Raw genomic sequence first — 16815 nt, 5'->3', positions numbered from 1 at the left:
TAGTCATTTTTAGCATTTGTGATCAGATTACAGAACTGTCATCCTCTTGCTTTTCCAATTGATTTGGTTTGCAAACTCCAAAACTCTAGGATGCTTTTAACAAATTGGTTTACATTTTGACAGAACAGAGTTAAGTTAATTAATAGATCAGGCACGGAAAAGCCTCCATGGTAGGGTGTATTTTCTGGTAAAATGAAAGTTATGTTTCAGCACGATGAGCATCAGGCTTCAGTAATCTGTTCCTCGTGTGGAATGAACACTTCCTACTTCGAGCTAGCAGGCACCTACTCTTTATTTACGCTGCATTAAACTGACAGCTCAGCAATCAGAGGAAAAATATTACTTACCTTCCTGAAGTAAATACCAGTTTATAGGTTAGTGCACGTATTTATATTCCTGTCACCACTAAATAATGGCCCTGTCTCCACTTTAATATCTACCTGTACTCTAATCCAGGGCTTTAGACTCTTCCTGGTTGGGGGTAGGGGTCGAGAAGAGTTTTCTTATCATTTCCCAGTGGCTAAACTTAAAAAAAAAAAAAAAAAAGAGTTATTTCATCTTCTCATTTCTGTCCTGCAAGAATCAGTTGAAAGAGATATTATACATGTTTATTTCACATACCTCAACTGTTACATCCAAATCCCAAAAGAATCCACATGCCACTTAAAATAGTCATCTTAGAGCGACCTCAGGACAAATATGTTCAAACACATTCAAGTGTACGTTTGCTAAATTAAACTCTCTACAAAGTTCCAAAGAGATAACTTCAACTATCTGATTACTTAGATAGTAGCTTTGATCAAATGTCTTCTCTTCCAAGCCTTAGATGGAATGATTCAGTTTTTAATGGAGATCTGCAAATATGAATATAAAGTGAAACACACTGATGGATGGATGGATTGGTACAGTGAGCTTTCCTCTGAAAATCTTCTTGCCTTCTTCATCTTTTTGTTTAAGCAGCCAACCTTGGATCTCAACTTTTTTACAATACTAAATTCAGGTGTTTCTCCTTTTAAATTGGAAGCCCATTCTCTTTGGCGACCCTGGAAACATCAAAATACAGTTAAAGTTGAGCTCCAAAACTTGTACTTAATTTGAGAAAATGCTTGTTATCAAGGACATTCTGTAAGTAGCTCTTAACACTCAGCCTGTCCACCCAGCTGTCAGTCTAATCACATCCTCCGTTGACATCAGGGCAGAATGTGGTCTTAATGCAGCATATAAATCAGATCTGTTACACAAGGTTCTTCTCCTTCCCTCCCGAAGAAAAAGTGTCTTCTGTGATAATTTATATATCGTTCCTAAGTGCTATTCTCAATGGTAAGTCTATTTCAACTTGATGTCTTCATAGAGTGTGATCAACACATTAACACACATTATTTAGTACTTTTGAACTTATGCCAATGGTACCTTTTGCTGTTTATTTTTTAAAGTCTTTTTTAAGATCAGATATTTCATTTCAGAGTAAATAGATACAGATTGTGTGTATATATATTCAGGGTGAGATTTAGTAGCTTAGCGTTTCTCCAGCATATTGGCCTATTTTTATGCGTTGAAGTTATTCTGTTTCTCTTCCACAGTTGTTGCTGTCTGAAGGTTCGTAAATAGAAATTCTCATCACCTCTTTCAATGGACTTTCAAGGATGTAATTTGGTTTATATGGCGATCCCAGCTTAGTTATGAGAGATGAAAATCAGTTAACCAGTATCCCGGCATTTATGTGCCTAGATTTGGCTGACATTTATTCAGTCCAGTTATTTGGTATTTGGTAGTGAAGTGTCTTGTAATCAAACATTAAGAGTTGGTTCGGTTTTCCAGTGGAGAAACAGTCTTGCTGGATAAAACCTTTAACTGTGCAATATTTTATTGCACTCATCACTCATTAGAGAGCCCGCTTATCGTGGCACGGATTTTTGCTGCACCTCAGGGGTTCAGGTCCCCCAAATGAAGCTGAGACGCTTGCAGAAGGAGCAGATGGCAGGCTGCACCTGGCCCTGCCTCTGTCAGGGTGTCTGTGGACCTGCGTTGTGCCCCCCCCCCCCCCGGCCCGCCGACCCCTTCTCCCAGGTGTGCAGGAAATGGAGGGTGTTGTACCCGGTGAAGTGGGTGGACTCTACCCAGAGCTATGACCTGATTTGTGACGTACCCTCAGAACTGCAGTAATGGTCCAGCTGCTTTGCAGGCAACTGGTATCCACCTCATTTGGGGATGCTTCTGCTTTGCTAGCTGTGCCAGAGACAATTTCGTCATTGTCACCTCGTCAAAGACTCCTTCTTGAGAGCTCTCCTGGAGGGCTAGATTCTGAGAGCAGCCTCTGGTATTTGGAGGGTAAGTGCCAGAAAAGTTCCTATTAGTTCCATGTGGGGACTCAGGGGCTCCAGCCCCCAGGAGAGGCTGGGACTGAGTGTCCAGGGGAGGTCTCCATGTCTGGATGTTGCTGTTTCTTGGTGAGAGATGATTTGGAGCCAGAGAGCAGCAGAAACTCTGCAGCACGCGTGCTACTCTGGGCGGTGAAATGTGGTGGAGAGCTCCCAGGAGAAATTACTACATCTTCCTTTCTTGAGATATTTAAAGAAAAGGTGCTCACTAATCTGTGAGAGGGGAACTCTGTAGATGCAGTTTTCCAGGAAGCTGGGCAGAGTAGGGTGGATTGCTAGAGGTTCTTTGCTAGTCTTACTCAATGGTTTCTGATATGCCGTTAAGAGCCTGCAAATGAGAATTTGGCCTTTTAACGTTTACAGTGTTAAGGACTTTAAGGTAAAAGAGGTTGTCTGTTATAAATATTTTATTGTAATAATTATTATAAATCAAATACAACCTAGTGTATGCAGATATCTTTTGAAATAGAGATAGTCCTGAATATGGTGTCTCCATAATTAGCTGTTTGATGTTGAATGCAATTGAGTTTTCCTGATCCAGTGAACCAGACGATGGAAATCATTGGGGATTCACAGCAGGGCTATGTAATGATTTTTGATATAGCAAACCTTTCTTTCCTTGTTCACTGATAAAGATATTTTATCAGTAAATAAAGCACTCAATTCAAATGCTTACAGTTTTAAATTTTAAAAGGACATCCAGAATTGATGAAATAATCCAAGTGTTTCTCATTGTATTTTTGCAACTGAAATGACACCTAGATGTTCTTTCTAATAGATTTCTCCAGACTGTGAGAGGAAGGAATAATATTTTAATAACTATGCTTTAATTTTTTTTTCCTTAGAGGTGGGCTCGCTTTGGGGTGGTTTAAGAAGACTCAAAACCAATTTAGAACATTATCTTAAAAGTTTAACAATGACAGCCTTACTTTGCAAGGAGTCATTGTATTTTAATAATACTGTACACTTATTAGTGTTATTGGAGCAGTAGACAGTTAATTACAGCCTTTTCTGAGACATGTTAACTGTATATTAACAGTCATGTTAAAAAAGAATGATGTATACTGTTACATACAAGCTGCTGCTTGCTAGACTTTTCAGAATAGTCTTTCAGAATGTATGGAGTCAGATTTTGGGTCCACAATTATCAGAATGTTTTCTAATAAAGCAACTTTATTTTAGACTTTTCACTGGGATGTAAGATTTTTAATTTTTTTCTTGTTTTCCCCTTTCTCTGTGTTAGCATTGACTTGAGCACTTTTGCTTAGTAGGTTCAGAAATCAGTGTCCCTCAGCAGTTTTAGCCTTCCCACACTGTAGTTTGAGATGCCTACATTTTTGTTTTGTGATAACTTTGGCCAACATAAGCCATTAAAAGCTTATTGAGTTGATTCTCTTTGTAGCATCTTTTTGGTCACTGTTTCTTGAGCCAGGCTGTGCTGTCTTACAGTTCTGTAAAGCATGATGTATTAGATGCATTTGAGCAGTTGATCACAGCTGTAGTTCTGACTACTCTATCTTCCAAATCTAAAGCCTGGTTTTTCCTTGGCTTCTGGCATGGCGAGCAATGGGTGACTGAAACTAGTGAGGTTGAAAGCTGCACTGAGCCTGCCTTAGACAACTCTCAAACCAGTTGATGCTTTGAACTCTCTCAGCTAATCTGGATATGTTGACCTTGTAACCTTGTGATACGGCGCTTAATGTACTGGGATTCCCACTTTATGAATTTTTAGGTGCTGCGGCCTCTATTTATTCCAACAGGCTATTCAACTACAAAAAAAAAAAAAAAAAATCAGTGTAAGGTACATGTCTGTGTTACAGAAAATAGTAACTTCACATTCTGTCTTGCATGGAGAGCACTATTAAAGATCTGCTAAATTAATAACAGAATAGTGAGCTTAGCTTGTGCTGATGTGGTTTAGTGGGAAAAGGCTTTTCTCCCCAGTCTTCACTTTCACTGGGGTCACCTGCACACTTCATCTGCACCCTCCATGTGTGCCCGTGTTCTGGATGACTGAGTGGTTTTCTCCTCTGAGTGCTGTGCCCTTTTCGGACAGTAGAATCAGGGTCTGTCTCCTCCTCGACCTTGAGGGTGGGGCAGGGTCTCTGTTGAGGCTTTTGGTCCTCTGGTGTGGGGTGGTGCTCACAACCTGCTCTTGGTCCCTGGAGTCAGGCTACCAGGTAAAGGTCCTTCTGATCTTCTAGGGCCAAAAATACTGTGCGCTAAGCAGCCCACGTCTGACTGACGTCTGTCTGTTCTTTCCTACGACAGTGATGTTATTCCAGGGCCTCACTTTCCTACGATGGTGCTGTTTTTCCAGGGCCTCACTGGATGAATATCAGCCATGATTAACTTCGTAACAGATATTTTTCTATCCACTTATATATAAAATGGATTTTTATATCCATTGTGTAACACTGTTTTGAGATTTAGCGTTTTTATGTTAAAGATGATTTCCTGCTATTCCTTAAAATTAATGCTTGCATTGCAGTGGGGTTGGGTTAGGTGCATCTAAAAGGTTCTGAAAAGTTGCCAGCCTTCTAAGAAAGTTATCTTTAAAAAAAAAAAAAGACACTTCCTCTTTAAATTTATTGCCACATGTGAGGCTCTTTGCAAGACAGTGCTGTTTAGTTACACAAAGAAAGGTCTTTCTGAAGCAGCAGACTGCTGTGTGACCTAGTCCATTACCATGCGCATTCTGTCTCTTTAAAAACAGTCTCCTCTATTTGCCCTATTAATTGTTGATATGTTGCCATCCACGAGACAAAAATTAGAGCTGTAATTAAATAATCATGTGATGCTCCTTAGTGCCAGTGAGAGCAAACTCATTTTTCCAGGCCCTGATGGTCACTGATTATTGTATTACCACTGGCTTGCTTTATTTTTTTAATGATTCTCTATCTGTAGATTACCCAACTACTGTCCTTCTTTACAAAATTAGAGAAAATAGAGAACATTCAGCCAGTTAATTGGCTGGCGGTCCTCAGGGATGTAAGGTAGACATACCTTTTTCTGCTCTTGGTCACCTGGCAGGTTCTTTGGGGAGGCTCCATCAGTGGTGTGGTTGCCTGCCATTTAATTTACACTGGTGTTTTGGCTGGGATGGAGGCATATGGGGAATGCCAGGAGAATTACAAAAGGAGCCGGGTATTAAAATTCAGAAATGATTAAAATTGAAATAAAAGGATGCTGCTGCCTTGCCAGTACTCTGGCAGTCACAATGACACATAGAGATGAGTTTCCATCGGCACCTTTTCCTTCTTTTTCATTTCCTCTCGTTCATTGTTGACACATTTTCCTTCTGTCCGTCTCCCGTCTCTGTATCTCTTTGCACAGCTATGCATTCCTAGTTCTTCCTCTTTCCTTAAGCAGGGGGAAGCCTACTTAACCTTATTATAACAATAACAGAATAGGTTATTAATATTTAATATGCACATGATTAAAATTTCTCTCCCTTAAACATAGGTCAGCTGTATTATTATTAACCAGCATGTAATTTTTCATTTAAAATATTCTCATTCTGCCCTTGCTGTTTCTGAAATGTAGTCTACTTTGCTAGTGATTTAATATATAATGTTTAGAAAACTGTGGTCGGCTAGTGAGAAAAGAACTTACCAGTCATGGATAATCAATTATGCATGAATTCAGATGTAACAGATGGAATCTGTGAGTTAAAGTTTCCCTTTGCCTTAGTGGGTTGTTTTTTTTTTAATTTGTTTGTTTGACACCTGTCTCATATAGAGATAAACATCTAATGTAGCATGTGAGAAATTTCCTGATATCTTTGTATTCTCTTTAAAATGAACTTGATTTTCTTTAACTTAAATTCAAGGGCAGAGACTTTCTGTGCTCTTAAAGATGATCAGATTCTTTTCCATCACTTCGTGGATACAGACCGGGTCCTGTTTGGCTCCCGAAGGGCGACTCTTCTAGTTGGCAGAGGAAGAAACACCCCCTGAATCTAAGGCTTCTGATGTTCTCCACTGTTCCCCCTGAGTCATCGATTCTTTTCTGTAGGAGCTGTGTACTGAGAGAGAGCACTATCACACTGGCTCTGGGTTTTAAGGAATCTCTGATGGAAACTGTGGTTGACTAGTTTTAATTGATGTGACCTTCTCTTGTATGACGTGCGGATTGTGTCTGTGAGTGTGTATCACCCTCTGCTAGGCGTGCTTTATATACACATTTATTCATACCAGGTTGTTGATCAAACAATTGGATTTTCCAAATCCATCGAAAATACCCCAAGATTTGGTTTATATCCAAAACTACAGCATATGCCAGTTACAAAGATGCCTTTACACTAGCTTGTGGTGTTATAAATTCTCAGAGACAAAACCCCTTTGTGCAGAGCGAACTAAAAAGTTATTTTGGAGAGTCTTGTTACCTCCACAGAGAGATAAGTTTAATTGTCATTAAATATGATATGAAAGTGTAGTAGTTTTTCAGTTGCAGAAGTAACAGAACTGTGGGCATTGTCCATCTTTACAGCAGTTACAGTCTCAAAACAGCTACAAGCTGGTCCCCGTCAAAAATTTTCATAAATGTGCTGTTTGTTTCTCTCCCAAGTGTATTTATATAGATTTTAAAAATACAAATGAAAATAGTCTTTACAGAATAAATAAAAATAAATGATTAAAAAAATAGCCTGAAGGCCCACTACTTCTGTTTTTAAAGTTATACTGCAGCATTATTTATCAACTTTTAGCTTCATATCAGCTGGAAATTTGCATGTGTATTTATAGTCCCTGTTAGTTATCTAATGAATTAAATTCCACAATAAACACACTGATAAAGCTGCACCGGCAAAACAGGTAGCTGGATATCCTTCAGCTACAGTTATGCTGTAAAACTATTGTTTAGTATTTTATTTAGACTTTAAATTATTTTCTTTTATTTAGCATTTTATTTTAGACAAATAAATCTGTAATCTTAATTTGCCTTTACTATGTAATCATATTCCTCAGTCACGTATCAGAAAAATACATATATGTAGGAATGAACTTCAGGGAGATACAATTTACATACGAATTTCCAACACATTAAAAAAAAAAACTCCATCATTAATATAAAAGTCCCTAATATAAAATCAGTGAGAACAGATGATAGGAAATAGTATCAGGCAGTACAGTATGAAAAATATATCATTACAGATTACTGCCTGCAGAAATTTAGGAGAAGGACATGGCAACCCGCTCCAGTGTTCTTGCCTGGAGAATCCCAGGGATGGGGGAGCCTGGTGGGCTGCCGTCTATGGGGTCGCACAGAGTCGGACACAACTGAAGCAACTTAGCAGCAGCAGCATGCAGAAATAAATAATTGTAATTCCTATCGCAAAAAGTGACTGATAAAAATAAATTTGAAAGCCTTTTGAGCTTATGACTAAAAATGCATTCTCTTATCAATAAGTGCAATCTAGAATATTGACATGGAGAATTTATAGATTGTTGCATCAAGGACGTACATGGAGTTGTCACGCCTCCGACTGGACTGAGGCGAGTGTCAGTGTCCTGCAGACGCCACCTGGGGACTGTCTGCTGTCTCAGGAGTATAGTTAATTTTTGACTCACTTGAAAAATATCCAAATAGAATGTTTGGATATTTGAATGTTGGATATTTGGAAGGCCTGGTTTTTGTCCCTCCTTTCTCTTCTTTTGCTAAGATACAAGAATATAGAAGAAAATCTGAAAAGAGAACCATTTTCTTGCATCAGAGGACCATCAAATTACCTACTTTGGGTGGGATGTTGGGTCTCTCATTACCAACCCGTGTTAATTATCCTTGGGTCGGGTAATCGTCGTCTGAATTAATCATCCAGCGGAGACTGGGCCACGGCTGTTGGCGAGTGAGGGCAAAGCTGTGGAAGGCTGGAGGCAGTTGTCAGTGTGCTGCAGCTGATTCTCATCTGCATGGCATGGTGCTTTCACGGTGATAGACATGCCGGTCTTAGGAACAGGGGATTGTTTTCCTTCAGTTGTGTTGTTTTCAAAGTTTTAAATTGGGGTAAAAGACAGATGCCATGCCCCGTGCCATTCGGACAGTGTGTGAGTGGACAGTTCAGTGGCCTTCATCACAGTCACGCTGGTGTGCGCTCAGCGCCACGGTCTCTTCCAGGTCTTCACCATCATCCCAAAGAGAACGTGCCTTAGCTCTGAACTGAACTCCTCCTCTGCTCCAGTGAGTTTCCGGCGCTACAGAGGTATTTAAACACTGCCCAGGTGTGTTGCACTTGTTTCCCCCAGTGATGGCCCTTGCTCACTGCTTGTGGTGGTGGGCACGGTGGTGCAGTATCTGATACTGCCCTTGCTTGATCCTTTTCCCTAAAACAATCTGGACCAGCATCCAGGCCTGTTGCAACCTCAAACTGCTTTTCCCTTCAGGTAAGCCGGTGAAGATTAGAATAGCATTGACATCACCAAGAAGACTTGGTTGCTCTGTCTTGACTGAAGGTTGGCTGAGAACGGTTTCTGTTCGACTTCGCTGGAAGTAAAATCCCGTGGGCTCCCTGGGGGCGCCGCACAGCAGTGAGGAGCCTTGCACTGGCTCCTGGGCACAGACGGTGTGAACACTTCAGTCCTGCTCAAGTGCCATGACTAGGGCCAGAAAAGAGTTGAATGGTTTCAGCTGTTTCAAAGGGAATCCCATTCAAGGTTGAAATTTTCTGGGAGAAAAAGCTTGCTCAACTATGTTAGGGGAAAAAAAAAAAAAAAAAAAGAATTAGACAAAACCAGGATGGTTCTGGCTCCAGTAAATAATAGACTGGTTTGGAACTTCACTTCCATGTGTAATTTTGTGGCTAGTCTCTGATGTCTGTGATGATAAATCACACACTTGCACAGGACTTCTGGCACCCCTGTAAATCTCAAGCCAGTGCCCAAATGCTAATTTATCATGGTTCCTCAAACAGCAGACTTTTATTCACCAAATCAATGATCTAATAGCTTGCTCCCTACCTTTTTTTTTTAAAATTTGAATCAAGTAGCTTGCTTGCACATAAATTTCTTAAATTTGGGGTAAGCTCTGATTCTTAAAAGAGCCTTAACTTTTCCAAGTGACTCCAGGATCTCCATATCCTTGGAAGCTGTCCTAACAGGTATATTTGATTTCTTGTCTCTGACACATTACCTTCTCCAATGGATGCTACACCTGGCTGTACGCTGGAATCAGCTTGGAAACTCTCAACTGCTGGCTCCAACCCTTGGCAATGGGGTGCAGCCTGGGTATCTGGACTGTTGACATACCAATCGATATTAACATGCAGCAGATTTGAGGAGCCACTGAACTAACTTCTGATCTTATCCTTGGCTTTAGTGCCTAAGAGTGCAAGAATCTTTCTAAGATTTTTACCAGCACTCACTCACCAAAACAGTTCTTGGCTTCCTTTCCCTGTTAATTGCCAGCACTGTGAGAGACTCCTGGAATACAGACAGGAGTCCAGCCTCAGGATGTTGACAGACGTGCAGTTGGGAAGGGCAGGCATGCAGATATGAAATGCTACCCTTGGAGGACAGGGGTGGGATGGGGCATCGAGGAGGAAGTGGCTAATAGCTGGAGGAGGCTTTGGAAAGAAGAGGTGCAATCAGGCCGCATCAAAGAATGTGTCAGAAGGGGGGTCCCCAAGAGAGAAGAGGGAGGCCCTGCTCTCCAGAACCAATGGGGGAAGTAGACAGCCTGAAACTCCTAACGGTCTTGGTGGAGATAGCTGTTACTACACAGGCTAATATGGAGGTATGCGGGGGTCTCAGCAGCATTGCTATTGGAACCTGACCCCTACTCAGTTTTGGAGTTAGGTCTATGCAGAGATAACCAATTTTGATGGGATTATTTCCATTGTGCATGTCAATGTTGTGGCCCATACTGATATCTATGGAAGGAAGATATAAAATTTTGTCCAATAAACTCTTACTTTAAAAAGAGGTAATATTTTTGTTCACTCCACCTCACTTCCACAGTCTCGACAAGGAACGGTCATCGCAATTAGTGATAGAATTTGGTTGCAAGTGACACTGAGTTTTTGGCTCTCATTTATTTATTCAGAATGTAAACACTGCAAATATTTCAAAGTCCAGGATATCTCACCAGGTTCTAGAAGTCAACTCTAACGGCCATTCATTTACCTCAGTGCACTCTCCCCAAACTAGCTTAAACATCAGCCTTCCTTTGCTTCGCTTTAATAGTGACCTTTGTCTATTAAAACCATAACCCAAATTACCAGTGGGTATTTGCATCCACCTTAGAGTAATTAGGAAACAACTTTTGATCGCTATCAGTCCGGCTATAACCGAAACCCCACATATTAGGGAAAAAACAAAAACCTTAGGCCCCATGTTTAGAGTTTATTATTTCTCCTTTATCTCTCCTGAAACATATTCAAGCCGTTTGCTTTGATTCTCTGCAGCACACCATTATTTGTTTGGTAGTTGGATGCCCTCCCGGTTTGAGTAGATATCTACGTTAAAGCTTCCAAAAAAGCCATTTCTAGCGGCAACTCTGCTTTTTTAATGTGGGGGTGGGAGAGGGTGCAGAATGATGCTGCGGTTTTCAGCTTCACCTGCGAGCTGTTGAAATGTTCATGGAAAGCAGCCTTTGGGGTAAATGCATGTTATTCCAAACGTACTCCGAGACCCTTTCACATACAGATGTGTCTAGAAAGGTGTCTTAAATTTGTGTGCAGCACTGCCCACGTCTCATCCCCGGCAGCTTTACAGATCTACGGGCCCATTCTAAAGTGGAAAAGGACTTCAATTTGGACTTCATTAGGATGTCTGGAAGCTGTCCAGCACCTCTAAGACTCCTCCAGGCGAGGTCCTGGATTTACTGAGACATTTATTGTAGAAGTTCTCTAGGTCCCTGCTGCCTGATGGAACTTTCTGCAGTGGTGAAAGGGTTCTCTAACCCACACTGTCTCATAGGATAGCCACTCATCACATGGGGCTGTTGAACACTTGATGTGTGACAGGAACTAAACTGGAAATGTTACATAATTCCAGTGAATTCACATTTCAGCGATACAGCCACTTTCCCCGCTGTTCACTCCACCTCACTTCCACAGTCTCTAAGAGGAACGGTCATTCCAATTAGCCATAGAATTTGGTTGCAAGTGACACTGAGCCTTTGGCTCTCATTTATTTATTCAGAATGTAAACACTGCAGGGATGTGGTATGAATCCCTGGTCATCGGGCAGTGAGCAAGACGGTCTCTGCTCTCATAGGGATGACAGTCCAGCATGGGACAGGGAGGCCTGGCGTACTGCAGTCCACAGGGTCGCAAAGACTGAACTGGACTGATGGAAGATATTTATTAAGCCAGTGATTATCCAGATTGTTCACTGGTGATAACTTCGACAAAGGAGAAGTACCAGAGGCTATGAGAGTATAAACTGGGGACCAGGCCTTCCTGCGTGATTTGCCTGAAAGTTTAATCCGAGTCCTGTTGATTCACTAAAGGAGAAAGGCATGAGGCGACTTCCCTCCCCAGGTTCAAAGCCGGGTCAGGCTGGCTGCCCAGGACTCTGGAGCAGGGCAGTCCCCGGTGCCTGCCTGCCGTGACCTCCGGAGGTGCAGGGTCCCTCCGGCTCAGCTGCGCACACGCGCTGCAGACTCCTGAGCTCACCGCACACAGATCCCCTCTCGAGCTATGCAGTTGAGATGATGTCAGTCACAGATAAGACGTGAGAAGGAGGGTGTGAATGTTTACAGGATATTGCATTTCCTCCCCAGTGTATGTTTTGACAAAGTTCTTTGGGCTCCAGCCCCAGTTTTGTTTTGTTTTTTTTTTTTAATCCCCCCTTCTCTGCTCTTACAAATTTGTATCTGGTCCATTCAAGAAATGATGTGGAAATCAGTCCTGACGTCCCAGACAGACAAAATGAGACACGTGACGGCAGAACATATGGCTCAAAGAGACATCCTTATATGGCCAACACAGACCGTATTCCCAGAAATTCATATATGGAAAACGCCACCTGCAGCTAAAGCCAAAAAACAAAGAGTCGACACGACAAAAAGAGCAATATGCCACGTGAAATGTGCTGCTTTAAGAGTGTGCAGAGATAGCCAGCAGTATTTGAATTTAAAAAGATGAAAAAAACACCCTACCATGTCCTTAGAAAGTGCTATGGTAGTAGACATTGCTTTGCTAACACAGTCACTGGCGGAGTTGCCGGATCTTAAAAGCGTTCAAATTCTAAATGCTTTCTCTGTTTATTACAAATGTATGTGCTATTCAGAACTCTGAATGTGTTTTAATGCTTCCGGATATCTGCCAGCATATTTATCTTGATATGGGGCCCCCTGAAGCATGCAGTAGTCCTTTTGTTATTGTTTTTAAAAAATCTTGTATCTCTGTTACAATATTTTATCTCCGCTACCTTTGAGTAGCCAGACTGAATTCCTTCTCCTGTGATAAGAAATTGATGCACTGTTTTAACTGTGCACCCACATGTTGAATAGTTCATGTATTTGACTTGTAATATTTCATGTTCCTGAGGTCTTCCATTCTCATAGCTGGATTTATAAAGTTTATCTTAACTTTTTTCAATGCTTGGCTTGCATCTTTATTGCCAAAGTTAAGATGCTTTGTAGAATAAAACTGATGCCCCCATCACATAGTTTATTTTCACATATGTCTGGGAAGGTGGAATTTTCCTTCTTACTTTTGTTTTTTATTTTAATCTGGGGTTAGTACTCAGTGGTGTAGTGAGTATTCTGAAAGAGTAAATAATATACGGAAAGTTCGCCAGTGCACTATTATTTGGAGGGCATACGCCTCTGTGCCCTTTTGCTCATATCTTACATAGTTCTGAAATAAAGAATGTGCTTGAGGGAAATTAATGTGCATATATGATTAATAGATTTATAATTGTGTAGTAAAGTTATTATTAGATGCCTTTATCATCATTTATTCTATCATTTTCCGAGGCCATGTCCATCCTTATTACACTTTTTTATGTTTGTGTTTGAGAATTAGCTTGGAATTCCTAGACAAAAGCTGCTACTCAGATTTAAAGATTAATATTTTAACCCCCACATCAATAGGAGGCTAAGGCAATCAGAAAGCTTTCTGTCTTATTTGGGGAAATAATGGGATAATCATCATTTACAGTATTTTATCCCAGTGTGTTTTAATATTGATATATTCAGTAACCTTTTTAAGTCTTCCTTTCTTTCTTCAAAGTTGTTTTGCCCAACAACTTTCTTTCTTTCTTTTAAACACTCCATTTGAGTTCCATGTGCCCGGATGATTCTTTGTAGTACATGATGCTTTTACTCTATTTTGAGATTTTGCTATTGCTTGTAAATTTATACACTGTGATACTAGAATGCACAGTCCCTGCTGAAAAACCAGGCAGGTTTCAGGGAAACATGTCAGGCATCACCAGTGTGAAGCAACTATTAAAACATACATCTTGGAAATTCCCAATTTAACCCATCACATTGCAAAAATCATTCTCATTATAAAGATGAGTGTTATCCATGTTTTTCTTCTGAATATCAAACATTAAAAAAAAAATGTTTAGGTACTTCCATCTACAATAACAACTCTGACACCAGTGTTACATGTTGCCATGCTTATTTCCTTATTGTGTTTCTTATAATCAAAATACCCTCCTCCATACTTTCCTGCATATCAACGTTTGAAAATACGGTATCATTTGAGCTTTTTCATAAAGATTTCCTTATCTTTCTTTTCTTGCTTTTGATGCTATGTTTTATCATCACATTCTTTAGCTCTAGGTTTGGGTTTATACACCAAGATTCACTGCTGCCTTCAATAACCTTTCTGGTTTTGTGGGTGAAACGTGGGTGCCCTTAGAGTGATATATTTTTTTCCTCCTGAACCTGTCCTCCCCAGGAGGCCATTATTTCCTCTCCTTTCTCTGCTGTTTTCCCTTCTGTTTGCCTAAGGTTTCTAGTGTAGACAGTGTCTGAGAGTGTATTGGTAGCTTTAAAGAGCTTCATTTGCATATCTCCCTCTTATCTCAGTACTTGCGCTGACTTGTTGCTTTTTTATGTGTAACAAAATGTTTATCTCACTGATTTTTCTCTTTTCCCTCCTAGTGTACTCTGAAAAAATAATTCGAACATTTTTGTTTCTCTGTAATGATTAACTGCCTTCAGGGTCCTAAGGTGTTAGCACTCAAACCTAAACGGTGAACGCTACATCCCCATTTCGGGCAAGGCTGTGATGTTCTTCATTTTTATGGGAACTATATTTAATAGATTATCTAAATAAGAGGATCATACTTGGGTGCTAATGACCATTTATCTACCGGGGTAATTTACCTTAGATTACAGAAGTATTTATTGCTACAACATAGGTATTAACCGACCCCCCCACCCCAACTTTACTGTCTTTCACCAGGGGTAAAGGTGGCATGTTTTTCCTTTGTAATAACTTTTAACTAGTCAGGTCTAAAGTGACCCAAATTTTGTTTAACTCGGCCACCGTGGGCCACGTATTCCCTCCTCCGAGTTCTGCGGCTCAGAAGTGAGGGACGTCGGCGTCTACCTGCGCCCAGTACACAGGGGACGGGGACCGATGAGCTCGGAGAGTGCTCGTCTGTTTGGGCCGCTGGCTCTTCGCTGGGGCTTCCCCCTCCCGTGAGGCGTGCTCATACTGCGCAGAGGGCTTCGGGGGTCCCGGCCCTTCCGTTTCTGCCGCCGCCGGCGCGCGCTCCGCGCTCCCCGAGAGCCGGTGCCCCGCCGTCCCCCGGCCCCGTCCCGAAGGGCCCCGGCCTCGGAGCCCCGCGCGGGCCGGTGCACCCTCGCCGGTCCCCGGGCGCCAGCGCGCCCCGCTCCCGCCGCTCCGCTCCCGGTGTTGCCGCGGCGCGCGGCGCGGGGGGCGGCTCGCCGCCCGGCCTCGCCCCCGCCTCCCCGCCCCGCCGCCGCCGCGCACACCTGCCCCCGCGCGCCCCCGGCCCGCGCGCCCCGCCGTGCCGGGCATTGTGTGCCGCCCGCCCGGCCCGCGCCCCGCGCCCGGCCGCCGCGCCGCCGCCCCTCCGCGCTCCCGGCCCTCCAGCCCGGGTTTTGAGCCGCGTCCCTCCCCCGCGCCCCGCGCCCCTCCCCGCGCCCCCGCCCCCGCGCCGCCCGCCCGCTCGCTCCCGCCGCCCGGACGCGGCGCAGCCGGCCCCGCTGGGGAAGGGCCGGGCGGCGGGCGGCCCGGGGGCTGCGAGCGGGGGCCGTGCGCTAAGATGACGAGGACGGGGAAGCGGCAGCCACAGCGGCGGCGGCGGCAGCAGCGGCGGCGGCGCGGCCGGGCGCGCGGGGCCGAGCGGGGCGCGGCGGCGGCGGCCGGGAGGAGCGCGCCCCGCGTTTGATGGGGGCCGCGCCGGCGGCGCGGGGGGCAGCGGAGCGGCCCGGCGCGGGGAGCGGCCCGCGCGCGCACTCGGCGCCGCGCCGCCCGGCGCCCGCCGGCCTCGTCGCCTCCGCCGCGCTCTAGGCGGCGCGGGGCCCAGGCGGCTCGGGGGGCGCCCCGCGCCCCCAGCCCGCGCGCGCCGAAACTCCTGCTCAGTTTTGCGGGGCGTCCGGGCCCCCCGCGCCCCGGGGCCATTGTGGGGCCGGGTGTGTTTACCTCGGACTCCGGCTGAGCGAGGGCTCCGCGACTTTCGGGGGGCGGCGGGCAGGCGGCGGGGGCGCCCTCCGGCCCCCTCCCCGGGCCCCCCCCCCCCGCCTCACTCTCCCGGCTCCTCAGACGCTCGCGGCCCCGCGTCCATGGGCCGCGGGGGGGTCCTCGGGGCGCTCGTCCGCGAGGGCCGGCTCCAAAGTGGCGCCCCAGTGCCTCGCCGGGGCTTCCTGCGCGCCCTGCGGCCCCCGGCGCCCCCGGCCCCTCGCTAGATGCCCCGCGCGGGGCCCAAGGCTGCGGGAAGAAAGTTGCAGGTCGGTTACTCTCCGGCGCGGTTCTCGGGGAGCGGGCGGGGGGAGGCTAGCCGGCCCCCCAGCCGCGCGCGCGGGGCGGCAGGAGGAGGGGGCCACGGCCGGGCGGACTTTCGGCCGGCGCCCGGGAGAGCCCCGGCGGGCGGGGGGCGCTTCTGCAGACCTCGGCCGCCGAGGTTTGTTTGGATTTGTTTTTTTTTTTTTTTTCCCCCTTTTTCTTTTTAAGAGAATCCCCGGTGCCCACCTCGCCTCCCCAGCACCGCCGCCGCGTACTGCTCCGAACGGGTTTGGCTTTGTTTTTACGATTTCCCCCCAACGAATCACTTGTCAGATCAATTCTGTCTCCCCCCTCCTCCCTCCTTCGCGCTCTCCCCTCCTCCCCCACCGAAAACCCCGTTCTCCGAGGTTAGACATTTTACAAACCATATATGCTGTTTGTCCAATTGTGATTCCCCCCCCCCCCCCACCTTAACCCCTCTCTCCCATGGCTACTCTTCCAGACGCTTATCTGCCTTCACCCCGCTTAGGGGGGCGAGGGTAAAGGAAGAGAAAATAATACAAT

The sequence above is a fragment of the Capricornis sumatraensis genome, chromosome 1 (assembly GCF_032405125.1).
Source record: "Capricornis sumatraensis isolate serow.1 chromosome 1, serow.2, whole genome shotgun sequence".
Lineage (NCBI taxonomy): Eukaryota > Metazoa > Chordata > Mammalia > Artiodactyla > Bovidae > Capricornis > Capricornis sumatraensis.
This window is presented reverse-complemented; position numbering follows the sequence as displayed.